A 17,389-nucleotide genomic window follows, 5' to 3' on the forward strand; every position below is an offset into this window, starting at 1 on the left:
GGACGTCGCTAGCTAGAGCGACATTCGAAGGTTGGTGCCCTACTTGGACGAGCACGGAATTCTGCGAGCTTACGGAAGAATCGATGCCGCATTATGCTTGTGCAGGATGATGCATCAAAACGTCGATGCCACAACTGCGGAGATCCGGACCAGATTCTGGGTCACTAAGATGAGGCGTGTGATGGGGAGAGTCATCGCATCGTGCAACGAGTGCAAGTTGCAGCGAGCTCGGCCGATGCCGCCAAATATGGGACCCCATCCAGAGGACAGCTTGGATGCGGGTGGATGGCCATTCAAGTACACTGGATTGGACTACTTTGGGCCACTGTTGGTGACTGTGTCCCGTCACAAGGAGAAGCGTTAGGTTGCCTTGTTTACGTGCTTGACGACAAGGGCGATTCATCTGGAGTTCAGGACCTGTCGACGGATTCCTGCATAATTGCGATCAGGAACTTCGTCTGCCGTAGAGGGCCAGTACATAGACTGCGCAGCGATAACGGCAAGAACTTCGTGGGAGCTGACAGGGAAGCCAGACGCTTTGGTGTTCGTGTTCGAGATGGAGGATATTCAGGATGAGTTGTCGAGCAGAAGCATACAATGGATCTTCAATGGATCTTCTTCAATAGTAAACCCGTCTGAGGGCGGAGTATGGGAGCGCATGGTGCAGTGCGTCAAACGAGTACTGAGTCATACCCTGAAGGAAGTTGCGCCGAGGGACCATTGGAGAGTTTCCTGATTGAGGCGGAGAATATTGTCAACTCGCGTCCGCTTACCCACTTGCCTGGGACGTGGATCGGGAGGCGCCGTTGACGCCTAATGACCTACTCAAGGGAGTGGCCAATCCGCCGGATACGCCTGGATTGGATGCGGAGCTTACCAAGGAGTGTTCTACGAGAAAGCAGTGGAGGATTGCTCGCCTGCTACGAGACCGTTTCTGGAGGAGGTGGTCCTGGAGTATCTACCTACGCTTGTGCGCGGCGAGAAGTGGTGCCGAAGAACGAAGCCCATCCACCAGGGTGATCTGATCTTCGTCTGCGATCCTGCCTTGCCCTCGGACGCGCCAAAGGTGCGCCGTGAACGACAACGGCCAATCAAGAACAATGAGGCGACCTGTCTCTAAACTTGCCGTATTGGATTTGAGTGAAGCTGTCTTCACGGGTCGGGATGTCCCGGATCGAACATTGTAATCGATAGTCAGTAATTTTAATTTATCTTTGTATTGTGAACTAGTCGAATATGTTAGGATTATTAGCCAAATGTTGCAGCACACTGATTACCGCCATCGCAACTTGTCACTAAGCCGGGAAAACTAACATTTTATTATCGCGCGAAAGCTTGGAGGACACACTGCGGTGAGCTAGGGATAAGTTAGTTCCAACTGTTATAACCCTTAATCCTTACAGAATAAAACGAGCCTACTACCACGGATTAAGATTACCCTTTCTTTCGGGATTCATGGTGGAGTAGCCGTTTAAGGCAACTCCGTTCGCGCGACGACACTCTTTATTTAAATAGTTTAATTTGTAAATATATGGTTTTATAAAATAAATTAAAATAGATAACAAGCCAAGCTTGTGAAAAAATTATTAAGTACAATCCTTAGCCTTTTGTCCCGAAATGCCTAGCAGCTCCTGATTTAGTGTCCGGAGTAATGGGTGCTTGCCACAACCGCAAAGGCCACGAAAATCATCTAAATCGAGAGCCCAAATCATGCCACCACCTAGCTGCATGCTCTTAATGAACTGGGCTTTTCTTCGAATAGTTGTCACATCATCGTATGATATCCACTGGTTGCCACTGTATGCATAGGATCCGAATATTCCTTCTTTATCCCTCACAACTCCCAGTCGCCGTTACCGACTTTTTCGCAGATTCATAGTATGCCAAAAATCCATTTGCTCGAGTAAAGGTTCCTGCCTTGCCCGGACCCACGTTTTATCATTTAGGGACCGGCGATTTTGGTCAGCCAGCGTGAACGTCTGACCGTACATTGCATCCCATAATCAGCTTTTCCTCGGAATACCCCGTTCCAACCAGTAGTAGATGCTGAAGTTTCCATTAAGATTAAGTTTGCGTCGTCACCACTTGTGAAGAGCGGGATGCTGGCCAGTCCGCATAACCCAGTGCCCGTGAAAGTCGTACGTCATGACGGCCATCCAGTCAAAGTGTGGAGATAGCTCAGACACGTTGTATCCGCATCAATAACCATTTTACTGGGAGACTGCTGCCGGAAAGAATAAGGCCTTTTGCCTTAAAGGCTTGCGACAGTTCCTTGACAAGAGCAACAAATCTTCTTTTCGCGGGATTACCTTTGTCACAGTCCACTGCCAGCACACCGGAACTCCCAGGCTAGGTCCAGACCCTCAAACGTGTTTTTCTAAAAACTTACACACTTGCGACAAAGTGCCTCCTGGACTGTGGATTAAGTACAAGGCTGCTACTTGCTGCCCATCGATCCTTCCATCCACCGATGGCTAACATGACTCGAAGCCTCTTGCTTGTATTTACAACACGCTCATAGTAACGGGCTGTCAATATCGGTCCAGGAGTCATCCGTTTAATGGTTAACGAGTTGCTATCAAGCACCGCGAAGCCGTATATGATGTGGGTGCACAAGTTGGCTTCTATATCCTCAGGCACATACTTGCCGTGGGACTGGCGATACCATGCCCAGTTCGTAAAGTAGCAAACTATTTTGTATGCATTATGGTAATTGGAGGCTCTGTGATGGCGCTTGTAGGACTGGAGCGATTTATCGCTGGCACCAGATTCTCTGGTCTGTTTGCAATGAGCATTGGACATTGGTAGGCCAGTCGCAGTAGTTTTTATTCCATTGAATCCCACAGGGCAGCTGAAAAAATAAATCGATAAATACAAGATAAGTTCATTCTTATATTTGTTACTCTATGAAGCAAACGGTTAATGAGATAAAAACCAGTTTTTTTTATAAAGATCTTTGCATAATATGATTTAAACATATACAGACACCAAGTCACGTTTCCCGAATACGTTATTGCTCAACGTTTTTTTAAAAATTAACAGGTTAAAACATTTTTAGCGTCGGACAGAATTTAAAGCTAAGGCGTTAAAGTGTTTAAAGCATGCTTTTATTTATTCTATCAATCTTAATTCACACTTAAGTAGCAGTAACAACTTAGTGTCTCTAATAGTTGCGTTGTTGGCGGGTTTGGTTAGGATTCCGGGGTAGACCCATGGCCAGATGTTCTGATGAAGAGTTAGTTATTTGTGGTAGGTTGCTTGAATATGACTGTCGTTTCAAATATACCGTAGTGCCCCAAAATACTTCTCAGGACTTTGGATTAATGTTGATGTTACTGTACTCGCGTAGATTTGTAAACAGGAGTTCAAGCAGAAGGGGATATTTATAAGCAAATAGAGGCTATAAGCCTTTAGTTTATGTATGTAATGTAATCATGATGGTATGGTGATGGACAGGGACTAACATGTAGTTTCAAGCTTGCTAGAAGAACACCCGGAAGTGCGACTATCTCTCCACGCGAGGGCGGCTGGAAACAGGTCCCTGGCAGGGTTATGTCCCTGCCAGAGGATGCTGGCAAATGGTAGTCGGGCGTCCCGGTTCGGACTAAGATGTCACTCGACCCGTGCCGAAAGTCAGCCTGCTGAGGCCCGGGTCACAAATAGCTCAGTCTCAAAACGGAAAGCTCAGGTACCTGGCGACCCCTGTCTAAGAAGCCTTACCCGGCGTCGCGGATCTCCGCCCGGTTGACCTCCGCAACTCGTGGGAATCGCATGGAGTCGATAAACATAAATAAAAAGGAGTCAGGATCTCTCAAAAAACCTACTCAAACGGCAGTGACGACGGAGTCTGGCCGTACAAACTTCAAGGCAGCGAAGTCGGCGAGTGAGCCCACCTGCCTGGCCACCACCACGGGATCGGTTCGGGTGAACCCCGCCTTAAGTCTGAGGCGACTGAGTGCAAGCCGCCCAAAGCCGTCGCCATGGGAACATCTCCAGGCCCTAGTGGCATGATGCCCCCTTCAGGCGCAGCCAAGGACGGCAAGCACTCAGTGGCAACCGGTAACGGTAAATACACCTACGCAGAGATACGCAGGGCAAATCCCACGCAGCCAGAAGAGATCGAAATCGGCTCCTTCTGCTGAATGGATGAAGAAGGTGGAATGGGCAAGATCCGTATTGACAAACTTCGGCAAGGAAGCCCCCAAGCCACCCAAGCCCACAGATAACAGAAAGCCCACACAAAAACTTCGGGCTTAGCTCGGTGACCATAAAGGTCTATAAATCGGACTCCGCTAAGGAGGATCAGGAAGGCGGTGGAGGAGTGATCGCGGAAATTGCCTCGGAGATCGAGGCATCGGAAGCCGAGGACGGCTACTCGACCGGTGCTTCTCGCATCATCTTTACACGAGATGACACAACAATTCGTAATCAGCCTTATATGGGTACCCGGACACAGGGACATAGAAGGCAACTCCATCGCAGATGAACTAGCTCGAGAAGGCACTACCGCGCCACTCATACAAGAGATGGAGGGCATGAGTATGCCTTTAGCGACATGTAAACTACTACTTAGGAAAAACCTAAACCGAAACAAACAGAGGATATGGGAAAATACCACGCCAAATATGGCCAAAAATAAACTCAAAAAGAATGTCAAAACTCTTAAGGTTGTCCAGAGCAAACCTCAGCACTGCTATGAGAGTCATCACAGGGCATTGGTTGATAGACACCCATGCCAGAAGACTAAATGCCCCGTATAATGATTTCTGCCGTAGCTGTAGGGACGAAGAAATGGAAGAAACGGTAGAGCATCTACTATGCCACTGCCCAGCACTGCAAGCGAAAAGACTTGCTCAACTAGGCTGCAGATTCCTGATAGACACGTCCGACCCATCCGACACCGATCCCCATCGGATACAATTCACCAGCGCCTCTGGCTGGGGAAACTGCTAACTTCACACGAACCTCGACGGGTAAAAAGGGGAAAACACACACGGTATCACAATGGACCTCTAATGGTCTAAGTGCGTCGAATAACCGACGGCCGTTAAAACCTAACCTAATGTAAGTCGACTGTCTAGGTGGACGCCAAGGTACGTTCTATCGATGGCTTGTAATATTTGCATGTTATTCAGGGTTAGTAACGTCATGAAATATCCTACTGCAGTATTCCCGATTTCCAAATGCCGTTCGGTTTTCTGTAATCTTGCTGTATAGTTCTATAGTGAAAAGCATAGTATTCTGCGCACTTAAAAAGGCGAGTAAACCCGTTAAAGCCTTTTTTAAGACACGAGAATAAGATCATTGGTCTGTAAGAAGCGGGTATTGCATTAATATAATTGCCAGAAAAATGTCAAAATTCTTGTTCGCGATGTCACTTGCTGAGTTACGGTTATCTGATAGTCGGGAAACTCAACTATAGCGTTCTCTCTTGTTTTCATTTTGAAGACAGCGCCTAGTGACTTTTTGGATTTTAATGGGTCTGAACTGGTATGTAACCCGCTAAGACTATACGCGATTTTACATTTATTAGATTGCGAGAATAATTTTTGGTCACTATCGAGAAGCTTTTTATAATCTGACTGACTGCCTGGTCGTTAGTGGGGTGGCAAACGAAAGATTTAATGATGATCAACCTGATTTTGCAAATAAAACTTCTGGAGTCGTTTATGATTCAGTATTCTGTAATTTTTCAATCGGGACGTTGACGCACGTTGCATTCAACTTTTCAGATCCTTGTTACGGTTCAGCCTTTGTACAGTGCACTGTGGTTTCCTCCAGTTTCCACACTTTATAATATTAAGGTTCTTCTTATTAGCAGAGCACGGTTTTGCGTCTCGGTGTGTCCACGAGCTACACAGGCTTAGAGTGCAGTAAAACCTGATAGACATACTCCTGGAAATTTGATAACAGCACTGGCCGAATCGCTTGTGCGGATCTTTACGGCAATTTTACTATTCCAGAAGTATTGCAGCTTGTATATCGAGTGAACGTCGTATTTTTTATAAGGTTGTTAGCTGCTACAAGCTCGACCTTAAAGAATTTTTTTTTTTGATACATTATGTTACTTACAGTTTTTGCAGAAAATGCAATATGCCTCTGTGATTTCACTGGGATTCACACCAAGTTGCATACCTTTCAGAACAACGTGCAAGCCAGTGCTGCTTTTAAGATAGTAAGTGTACAACATTATTTCGAACCATCTAGGTTTATTGATTGCTTCGATCATGTCTTCCTTTGGCGTGCAATCGTTTCCTTACAGTCCTTTTCAAGGTGTAATTACATTTAAGTTATCTTTTCCGCTCAGCTCTAAAATGTTTGAGGTCTTCTCCCGAATCAGTAAGGCGGCAACAACTATCGTAAAGCTGTTGATCCTACGATAAAAACTAGAATCTATTTTTGTTTAGTATCTCAACGCTTATAATAGGACGTATAATCTTACAATCTTATATGCATTACCAGAATCTGTATGTTTAATTCCAAATTGTTATGATTTAGCGAGATTTTGGCTTTCATACAGATGCGTTAGGCTATATTGACTCTGCTGGATGAAGAATTTAAATTTAGAGCCAGACAAGCTTTCTTATGTTTGTTACTTTATAGAAATCCGGTACTCTTTCTTACCGTAGACAAAAACTTTAAAAAAATGATATGGTTGATAAATAAAACACTCAACTTTCAAAGCCGTTGCCTGTAGAATTAAAGGTAAAATGACCACTTGGCGTGTCAATCTGGACATATATGTTTGGCCTTTCGTACGAACAGCGAGATCTTAGGAACTATAACGGAAGAGTTGAGACTAGGCATGCGTGCCCTACTGTAGCCCAAAAATCTATCACAACCAAAGCTATGAATAATGATTTAATATTTTTAATGTCATTATTCTGAAAATTTTGTCGATATTAAAAAAAAATTATGGCGACAATGGTAAAAATGGAATCTGTAAGATCTTTAAAGTTTAAATATGAATATTATTCCTATAACCGATGAAATGTATGCACTTGAAACACTGAAACTAGTGACAATTTATATACCGTTACTCGTAGAGTAAAAGGGTATACTAGATTCGTTGAAAAGTATGTAACAGGCAGAAGGAAGCGTTTCCGACCACATAAAGTATATATATTCTTGATCAGGATCAATAGCCGAGTCGATTCACATTTTTGTTCGTCTTGTAAATTTATCTCAATATACCAAAAATCTTTTTGCCACGCCCACTCTAACGCCCACAAACCGCCAAAAACAGTCAGTGTTGTAATTTCTCTTCGCTCTTTCACTAGCTGAGTAACGGGTATCAGATAGTCGGGGAACCGGACTATAGCGTTCTCTCTTGTTTTATCTTAAATTGGATATATAAAACCTACTTAAACATAATTTAATAAGGGCCTGGCAGTCGGAGAAATATGTTAGTTTATTTATTTAATATCATCTTATCTTAATTATCGCTAATTAATAATTTGTTATACAATATTAAATATTTAAACCTTTATACCGGTGCTGGCTAAATAGTGGAAGTGGATAAATGATAAATTATTTTAATGACTTCAAAGAAAACCGTCGTATTTTTTTCTGCTCCCCAAATTCTTTTGTCAAAACCAGCGGTAGTTTTTAATAAATTCATTAATAATTCTAATTTGAACACAAAACAATTAAAACTCAGTTCACTTTGCGAGTGAATCGCTTTTGATTTGTGCACATTTTCATACAAATTAATGGATCCCCCTTTATACCCGTTACTCGAAGAGTAAAAGGGTATACTAGATTCGTTGAAAAATATATAACAGGCAGAAGGAAGCGTTTCCGACCATATAAAGTATATATATTCTTGATCAGGATCAATAGCCGAGTCGATCTGGTCATGTCCGTCTGTCTGTCCGTATGAACGTCGAGATCTCAGGATCTATAAAAGCTAGAAAGTTGAGACTCAGCATGCAAACTCCAGAGACATAGACGCATCGCAAGTTTGTCGATTCATGTTGCCACGCCCACTTTAACGCCCACAAACCGCCCAATACTGCTACGCCCACAATTTGAAGAATGTTTTGATATTGCATTGCATTTTCTTATTAGTATTGTACATTTCTAGCGATCTGCAGAAAAACTTTTTGCCACGCCCACCCTAACGCCCACAAACCGCCCAAAACTGCCACGCCACACTTATGAAATATGTTTTGATATTTTTACATTTTCTATTAGTATTGTCAATTTCTATCGATCTGCAGAAAAACTTTTTTCCACGCCCACGCTAACGCTCACGAACCGCCCAAAACTACCACGCCCATACTTTTGGAAAATGTTTCGAAATTTTTCACTGTTTTGTTCGTCTTGTAAATTTAACTCTATATACCAAAAATCTTTTTGCCACGCCCACTCTAATGCCGACAAACGTTAAAAACGGTCAGTGTTAAAATTTCTCTTCGCACTTTCACTAGCTGAATAACGGGTATCAGATAGTTGGGATCTCGACTATAGCGTTCTCTCTTGTTTTTTTGTCTTTGTGTACTTTTTACTATTGAGTTCGGACTACCGGCACAAGTTGGCTTTGAAAATATATAATATACAGTGCCAAAACACTATAGTGGTTTCACCGAAGAAAAAAACATACAACTAGTAGTTCTATTCCTTCCTTATCAAATAAGCTATCCGACAGGAACCAATTGGTACTTGTAGGTGATTTTGACTTTGCAGAATTAGAATTTTTACAGTTCCCCCATATACGGAAGGAGTCCTTTGTAATCCCTCTCCATATAAAAGGTAACAAATGTAGATGCAAGCGATTACAGACAAATCTCTAAGGTGTCGGGTATACCTAAGCTTTTGGAAAATAGCAAAATATCCAGGATATATATACTTCATATAGTAAGAAGAGCTCCATTCAGCCTGTTACATACTTTTAGTAAAATCTCATATACCCCTTTAACTAAAATCATGACATTTAATATAACATAACATTTATAATTATTTCACATAACACGATACTAGCTGCAAAGTAAGAAAAGACGTTTAAAATCTCCCACATTTTTAATCTATAAAGCTACGGAGAAACAATTTAGAGAGAATCACTTTATTCACTTGTCCTAACTCGCACACTATATCAATATCATATAAACGACCTAAGACAGAGCCATACTGACTTGTGCAAAACGAACAAAGACAAAAAGGCAATAGAATTAGGTACTGCGTGAAAGGGTTTGCAGGTTTCCAGCGAAAACTTGGAAAATAATATAATATAAAAGACCAACATAAAATAAGAATAGAGAAATAGTTAGTTAGTAAGTATAGAAAAAATCAAGAGAAAACCCGTTAGCTATTGGAGGTGCGAACAATAATTTTTTTTGGCATATTTATCAAATTATGAAAAAAAAAAAGAAATAAATGAAAAATAAAATGGCAAGTTGTTTGGCAAATCGGTAGAAATTTACGAGACTAATACACAACAGAAGAAATATCAAAGCATTTTCCAAATATGTGGGTATGGCAGTTTTGGGCGGTTTGTGGGCGTTAGAGTGAACGTGGCAATATGGGTCAAAAAACTTGCCCTGCGTCTATGTCTCTGTAATCTGCATGTTTAATCTCTAATTCCCAACTTTTAAGTTCTCGAGGTCACAGCGGTCATACAGACAAACCGACAGCCCGGCGGACAGACGAATTTAGCTAGCGGCGGAAACGCTTTCTTCTAAATGTTACATACATTTTTCTTCTTAACAAAGTAGAGTCGAAATACATACCTACGCTCAACGTGCTTTCCATGCTCGCATATATAGTACTTAGTGCAATCGTGTTCGTGCGGCAAATAGTTTTTGTTGTTGCATTTGATGGACGTAAGATTTAAGGTTAAATTTTGCTTAGCAGAATCGAGATTAGGTCCAGGTGGCACATTTATGGGGGGCCTAAAGGGCGGATTGATGTTTGGTTCTGCGGAAATGGTACGGAATTAGTCTTATTATGTTTAATAATGTTAGAAGTTTCTTACTTTTTGTGATTTTGCGTTGTTCAAGCCAACACTCTGGTTGTATACCCCCGAAACCTCTGAGAACGCGATTAATAGCTTTAAGCAAGGGATATGACTCGCATCCGCAGACATTTTTGAAGTCGTCTAAGTCTAGGGCCCATATCATAGCTCCGCCTAGACCCATTGCCTTGATGTACTCGCTTTTATGCCGGATCATGGGTACATCATCGAATGAAACCCACTGATCCCCATGATATGCGAAGGGTCCCATACGACCCTTGTTATCCTTAACAACGTTCCACCTATGATGTCGAATTTTTAAACATATTTCATAGAATGCCAAAAATCCTCTGGCTCTTGTTGCCTCTCCAGCTTCACCACCGCCATAGGTGGGAGCATTTAATTGGTGGTTAGTAGTCTCAGCCAGAGAGAATGACTGGCCGTACAGAGGCATTCCCATTACTAATTTTCCCCGCTCAGCTCCCTTCGATATCCAGTAGTTCATCGAAAAATTGGCGTTAAAATTCACTGTTCCGTCAGGGTGGGCATACATTGGAGCTACGTGACCAGTCTTCTTATCCCACTGACCGTGGTAATCATAGGCCATCACAGATATCCAAGAAAAGTAATGAGAAAGCTCCGCAACGTCGTATCCAGCATCGATGACCTTCTTGTTAGGGGACACGGCAGCCGACAGAATTAATCCCTTGGGCTGGAAGACATAAAAAAGCTCCCGCACCAAAGCTGTGAATCCATTCCTCTCGTCTGCCGTCCCTTTTTTGCAATCCACTTGCCAGCAAACGGGATACTCCCAATCCAGGTCCAGGCCGTCGAAATTATATTCTTCTATAAAATTCAGGACATTGCGAATGAACCGAGATCTTGCCTCTGGATTCTTTACAAGTCGGGAGTACTTATCGCCAGCAGAATCATTCCAACCACCAATTGCCACAGTTACCTTAGCGCCCTTTTTTCGATAAGCCACAATCCGCTCATAAAACTTGTTGTCTAGGTCTGCCCAAGAGTCATGAGGCTGAATCGTCAGTTTTTCCTGACTCAACACGGCGAAGCCATAAATTATGTGGGTGCACAAATCGGCATCAATATCTTCCGGCAGGAACTTACCACCACTTTGTCGGTACCACGCCCAATTGGTAAAGTAGCAAACGATCTTAAATTTCGAGGCCAAATCAGTGGCTTCTATGTTTTCCACCTCAATGACGTTGTTTGGGTCGACTATATCTTCTTGAAGAGGCTCTAAGAGTTCATGTTCTTTTTCATTGCTGGTCTGCATCACAGCTTCAATAGACTGCACTTCGAGATCCTCTCCGCCAGACTCAAGGTCCTCTCCTTCAATGCCTGGGTACTCTATAGAAGTCGATTCGATAGGAACTAAGTCATCTATAAGAATTTAGTGACGCTGAAACTGAAACAGTTTACTATTTAACTTACGCGAAATTTCACTAGGCGAATCTTCAAGCACTTTGTGGATTTCACTTAGCAAAGGATGCACGCCATTTCCACACCGATTACGGAAGTCATCCAGATCGAGGGCCCACACCATTCCCCCGCCCAGGTTCAATGATCTTACCAGAAGTGCTTTTTTCCGGACCATATCTGGGCTATCGTATGACACCCACTGAGATCCCTTGTAAGCATAAGGTCCTATGCGTCCAAATTCATCATGCACCACCTGCCAGCCTAGACGATTAACTCGTTCGCAGATCTGATATAAAGCAGTAAAAAGAATATATTGCAATTATAACTATACACAATTAAAAAATTCACAAAAAATTATCATTTAAATATTCAAATGACAAGAACAATTATTTTTAGTATTCTACCCATAGGATGCCCGTTATTAGTGGATGTGCGAAGAGAAATTTCAACACTTGACCGTTTTTGGCGGTTTGTGGGCGTTAAACTGGGCGTTGTAAAAAGATTTTTGGTAAATCCTGAGAAATTTACAAGAATAAATGTGAAAAAATATCAAAACATTTTTCAAAACTGTAGGTGTGCCAGATTTGAGGGGTTTGTGGGCGTTAGGGTGGGTGTGGCAAAAAGTTGTTCTGCAGATCGATAAAAAATTAACAATACTAATAAGAAAATGAAATCAGAACATTTTTCAAAAGTGTAGGCGTGGTAGTTTTGGGCGATTTGTGGGCGTTAGAGTGGGTGTGGCAACATGAACCGACAAACTTGTGCTGCGTCTATGTCACTGGAATCTGCATGCTGTATCTCAACTTTTCAGCTTATATAGTTCCTGAGATCTTAACGTGCATACAAACAGACAGACGGACGGACATGGCCAGATCGACTCGGCTATTGGTTGTGATCAAGAATATAAATACTTTCTATGGTCGTCAACGCTTCCTTCTGCCAGTTACATACTTTTCAACGAATCTTGTACTTTTAACTTTTTTTTTAACCTTTACTAAAATCAGATAGAGGTCAAACGGAAGGCACGAACTTGACCAGACCAGTAATCTTCATTAAAATATATATAATTTATTGGTGGAAAACTCAGAGTATATTGGTAATAGTGTTACCATGTTTAATGCCAAAATTCATTTGCGCCGTGGTTCGCGCACGCAGGGCACATTTAAAAGCACAGTCAGAAAACGACGACCAAAGCCAAACTCCATATCTCCTCACCACCAGTCCCGATGGCAGTGGCAGTACCTACTCAGTACACAGAAGAGAATTCCACAGCAAAAAAATCATCCCAAATTTACTACGAGCAAGAACAAGTCCCTCAAAATTTAAAACTGCAAAGTTGATTCTGAAAACGACGGTCACGAAGGTCGCAAAATAGATCAGAAAATGATCTTTCTGCTTTGTGGGAGAAGAGAGGTGGAGTGGTCCGTCAACAGAAGGAGATTGGACCCAAAAATGATTCCCCGAGCGATGCCGGGATTTATGCAGAAAAAAAAAGATCAGTAAAGGTTTATTTCTAAGAACAGACAGAGGAAATGGGCTGAGTTCATACGGAGCTTCCAGACGTACTTCCTGCCCAGGGTTTTCTTTACTAAACTTGCAGTCGAGCTGAGACAAAGAGAAGAAAGGGCAAACCATTCAAGACTACCAGGTCGAGCGGCAGACCGTGATAAGGTTCCTGGAATACGAAAAGAAGTGCTGGAAATTATTAAACTGAGTGACAGACCTACAAATGGAATTGAGGCGCTACTTTGAAGCTCTCATGAGACTGTAAGTGGACTTAAAATACAGCAGTACGACTATGAGTTTGCGAATACACGGCGACCCGGAACTATGCAAAGGAACATACGTGCGAAAATGCAAGAATGCGCGTGGCTTAAACCGAATCAGCGTCAGGCGCAGAGCTTGGAAACAACATGTCATTGAACAGCCACGGCAGAAATATTGTAGAAGGCATTTAGAAACTCATAGTCTCAAGATTTGGAGTGCCGAAAGTGAGGAATACAAACACACACATAGCGCCAGTTCACCCTAGTCTGAGAACGGTTTCCCAAACCTATGTTCTATGGCCCTACATAAAAATCATTAATTAATCATCAAATACTCTTGCATATGTTCAATACACCTTTATATAGGAATTTCCGAGAACAGTATGCGTAGATTCGTTGACATAATACGTCTGCTGCAAGGGCAAACTAAAACCAAACAACGTTTAAACAGTCAGTACGGTCAATAAATGTAACTCTTAACTTTGTTTGATGGTTTTTTTTGAGGGTTAAGTATATTATTATCAGTTCGTCGACATGCTTGAACGAGGCGTCAGTTTAACCAGGGTTTGCCAAAATATATATTGTTAAATTAAAAATATATAAAATTAATTATCATAAAAATATGCTTATACTTCTTTATTATATGGTTTCAGTATGGCGCCAGCTTCTTGTGCTTACTTTTAGTAAGACGTTTTAAACTTGAGGCTTGCCTGTCATATCAAAATCGCAAAACTTACACTTTTTTCTCCATCAAATACAGAAGTTCGGAGCATTTTGTTATAACATTACTTCCGCGCAAAAAGCAATATCGTAAAAAAAAAGATTTTGACAACCGGTAGAATCTTAATTCCTACAGAAATTATCATAAAATCAAGAGAGAAGGCTATTGTCGAGTTCTCCGACTTTCAGATACCCGTTACTCAGATAGTGGAAGTGCGAAGGAGAAATTTCAACTCTGACAGTTTTTTTTAGTTTTTCAGTTAGCGTGGGCGTGGCAAAATGAGTTTTAGCAAAGAGGAATTTACAAGACTAACAAAAATAGGAAAAAATACCAAAACATTTTTCAAAAGTGTGTGCGTGGCAGTTTTGGGCGGTTTGTGGGCGTTAGGGTGAGCGTTGCAAAAAGTTGTGAGCGTTTTGTGGGCTTGGCAACATCAGCAAGCATTCTTGCGCCTTTGGCTCTGGAATCTTAATTTTAACTATCAAGCTTTTATAGTGCCTGCAATTTAATTGTTAGAAAAACATCTGCTTGAGTAAATTCATCTGAGAACTGCCTTTCGTAAAACGGGAAGCTACAGCCCCTGCTTTATCTGGCCCACCGAAAAAATTTCAAAGAACGAATCTATTCTTATAAACATATCTGTTTATCTCGTTTTTGGGGATGGAAGAAGAATGCATCTGCCTATTTTATATTTGTAGGCACACTCAAACCGCTGGTGTTCACCGTTCGATCCGGATTATGGCCAGAAATATTTTTCAGGAAGCAATATTCGGGCGACAATTGAGTTGTAGCTACTACCTTTACTTTAGAGATACAACTCAAACCCCTAACGCTTTAATTGACTACACATAAAAGCTTAGGCATGCCGAGGTCTCTTTAATAGTTACAAAAAGTACATCACCATCAAGGAGCTGATGAAATTAATTCATAATGACATTGCTCAACAAATTGAAAACTTTGTGTTACCACACATCACCCGGCTCATCAGTCGGATTCAGCAAATTTTCAAAACCCGAGATATATTAGAGAAATGGATTGATGGCTACTGCCAATCCAAGCCCCGTTAAAGGCAGAAGGCACAATTATTCAGAACAATAAACTTGGATGAATTGTTGGCAAAAACATTTCCTCGAAACAAGAACTGAGAAATGGACACACAATCTGAAAGATTTTCGCCTCATAAAAATTTGCCTAGAGAAACAGGAACCAAAGTGGAACCATTTCATAGGAAGCAGAGGCGAATTTATTTTCAAATTTGTTATTATTATTATTATTATTATAGAGAATATATATGTTTTAGCTGGGGCATCACAGAAAACTGTTTCCGGAAAAACTTCATTGCAAAACTTAATAAAGGTAATAAAACTACATATTGTATGCTGGACCCACTGGCCACAGAAGCTATTTACAATTTTGCTTCGATCCCATGTTAACTGCGGACTTGATCCATGACCATCTGTGCGCCTGTCCATCCGTCTGTCCGTCCATATGAACGTCGAGATCTCAGGAGCTATAAAACCTAGAAAATTGAGATTCAGCATGCAAACTCCAGAGACATAGAAACAGGGCAAGTTTGTAGATTCATGTTGCCACGCCCACTCTAACACCCACAAACCGCCCAAAACTGCCACGCCCACACTTTTCAAATAAGTTTTGATATTTTTTCATTTTTGTATTAGTCTTGTAAATTTCTATCGATTTGTCAAAAACCTTTTTGCCACGCCCACAAACCGCCAAAAACTGTCAGTATTAAAGACTCTCCTTCGCACTTCAAATAGCTGAGTAACGGGTATGAGATCGTCGGGGAACTCGACTATAGCGTTCTTTCTTGTTTTTTTTTTTGTGTTTTGGTGTTGTTTTCAGAAACGACTCAACGAATTTTGTTTTCCAATGGCCTCTAGTATGCATTTATCGCTGTATCGAGTATTCACTATACCAACTTCAACATATAGTTGCAGTGCATTTATGTAAACATTAAAGCCTGACCTTAAAACTCGAGTTGCTCGCGAAGTATGATCATTCGGTCACGCCGTATAGTTAAATGTTTGTGTAGTGCAAAAGTTAGCAAATTCCCATGGTCCGAGCACACAAACTCGCATTTATATACATATGTATGTGCAGTCCGGCCGCTCCCTAAAGAAACTCACTTTAATTAAATCACTCCGAACCCTTTACCTTTTGAGCAAACATTTCGTACAAAACACATATAATATTGTGAATATAAACAATGCACAGTATCTTTTGCTGATAGAAGGCAATTTAAATGATCTTGTCTGATATTGAATTCTAAAGGCAACTCTAACATTTTTGAAGGCTACTGATGTTAAACAGTTTTTGGCGGTTTTCTTGCTTGTCGCAATTGCACATTCAAAAAAGTATACAATAAGAAAAGCTGAACATCTTTTTCAAACCTGTTTACGTTACAGTTTTTTGCAGATTGTGCGTGTTGGAACGGGAACAAATTATATTTTACGATTTACATAGGAATTAAATAAAAATCAAACCATTCTTCAAACGGGCGAAGTGAGCGTGGCAGCGTTTTAAAATCAATTGCACAAGGACTCACTTCGTTGTTGTTAATTACTTTCTTTTTCCTTATTAACTTTTTTGGCTTATCAAAACATCCATCTGCACTCAGCTCCTGCTTAACCGCGCCTAGCTAGCATATACTGAGCAATAGCGCTATCCTTAATAAATTCTTACTCGTAGAGTAAAAGGGCATACTAGATTTGTTGAAAAGTATGTAACATGTAGAAGAAAGGGTTTCCGACCATATAATGAGTATATATTCTTGATCACGATCAACTTTCTAACTCTTGTAACGCTAGAGTCGAGTTTCTGGACTATATATATATACCCGTTAATCAGCTAGTGAAAATGCGAACAAAATTTTAGAAATAGCCAGCGATTCTGAATATATTTGAAGGGTCGAAAACTTACTTCTACCTGTGTCATATTATTCAACAAATATATTATATCCGTTTACCTACGAGTAACGAGTATACAAATTTAAATTCAGAAGCAATTTCGTGGCTAAATTCAAAAAATTCTCAAGATCCTAAAAAATGTTTTCGGTAGACAATAATGTTAAAGGTAAAGCTGTCACGTTCAATATTTAAGAAAAAATTAAGTATACATCTTTTTATATTTACTAGTTTTATGCCAACAAAATGTGGAATGCCTAACGGATATCTGATAGTTAAAAAAACGACAATAGCTTTTTTTCTTGTTTTCTTATTATTTAAATTAAGAGGTAAATGTTTTAGAAATTAGGTTACCTCATAGTAAGCAAGAAATCCAGCTGCTCTGGTGAATTCGCCGGCTACACCTGGTCCTGAGGCTTTGGCATTTAAGTCACTGCTGTTGTTATTTTCCAAAGTGAACGACTGGCCGTATAGCGGAATACCCATTACTAACTTTTGTGATGGAGCTCCTTTTTCTATCCAATAGTTTATGGAAGAGTTCTGCCAAATAAGGAATTAAAAAAGTATTTATTTTAAAGTTCCAGTG

At 41.1% G+C, this 17,389-nt stretch overlaps 1 pseudogene; it reads right to left on the minus strand.

Moving 5' to 3' along the window:
* Nucleotides 1-1,452: 1,452 nt before the first annotated feature.
* Nucleotides 1,453-17,389, minus strand: part of LOC122625741 — a 43,616-nt pseudogene continuing 27,679 nt past the window's right edge.

The sequence above is a fragment of the Drosophila teissieri genome, unplaced genomic scaffold, assembly GCF_016746235.2.
Source record: "Drosophila teissieri strain GT53w unplaced genomic scaffold, Prin_Dtei_1.1 Segkk5_quiver_pilon_scaf, whole genome shotgun sequence".
Taxonomy (NCBI): domain Eukaryota; kingdom Metazoa; phylum Arthropoda; class Insecta; order Diptera; family Drosophilidae; genus Drosophila; species Drosophila teissieri.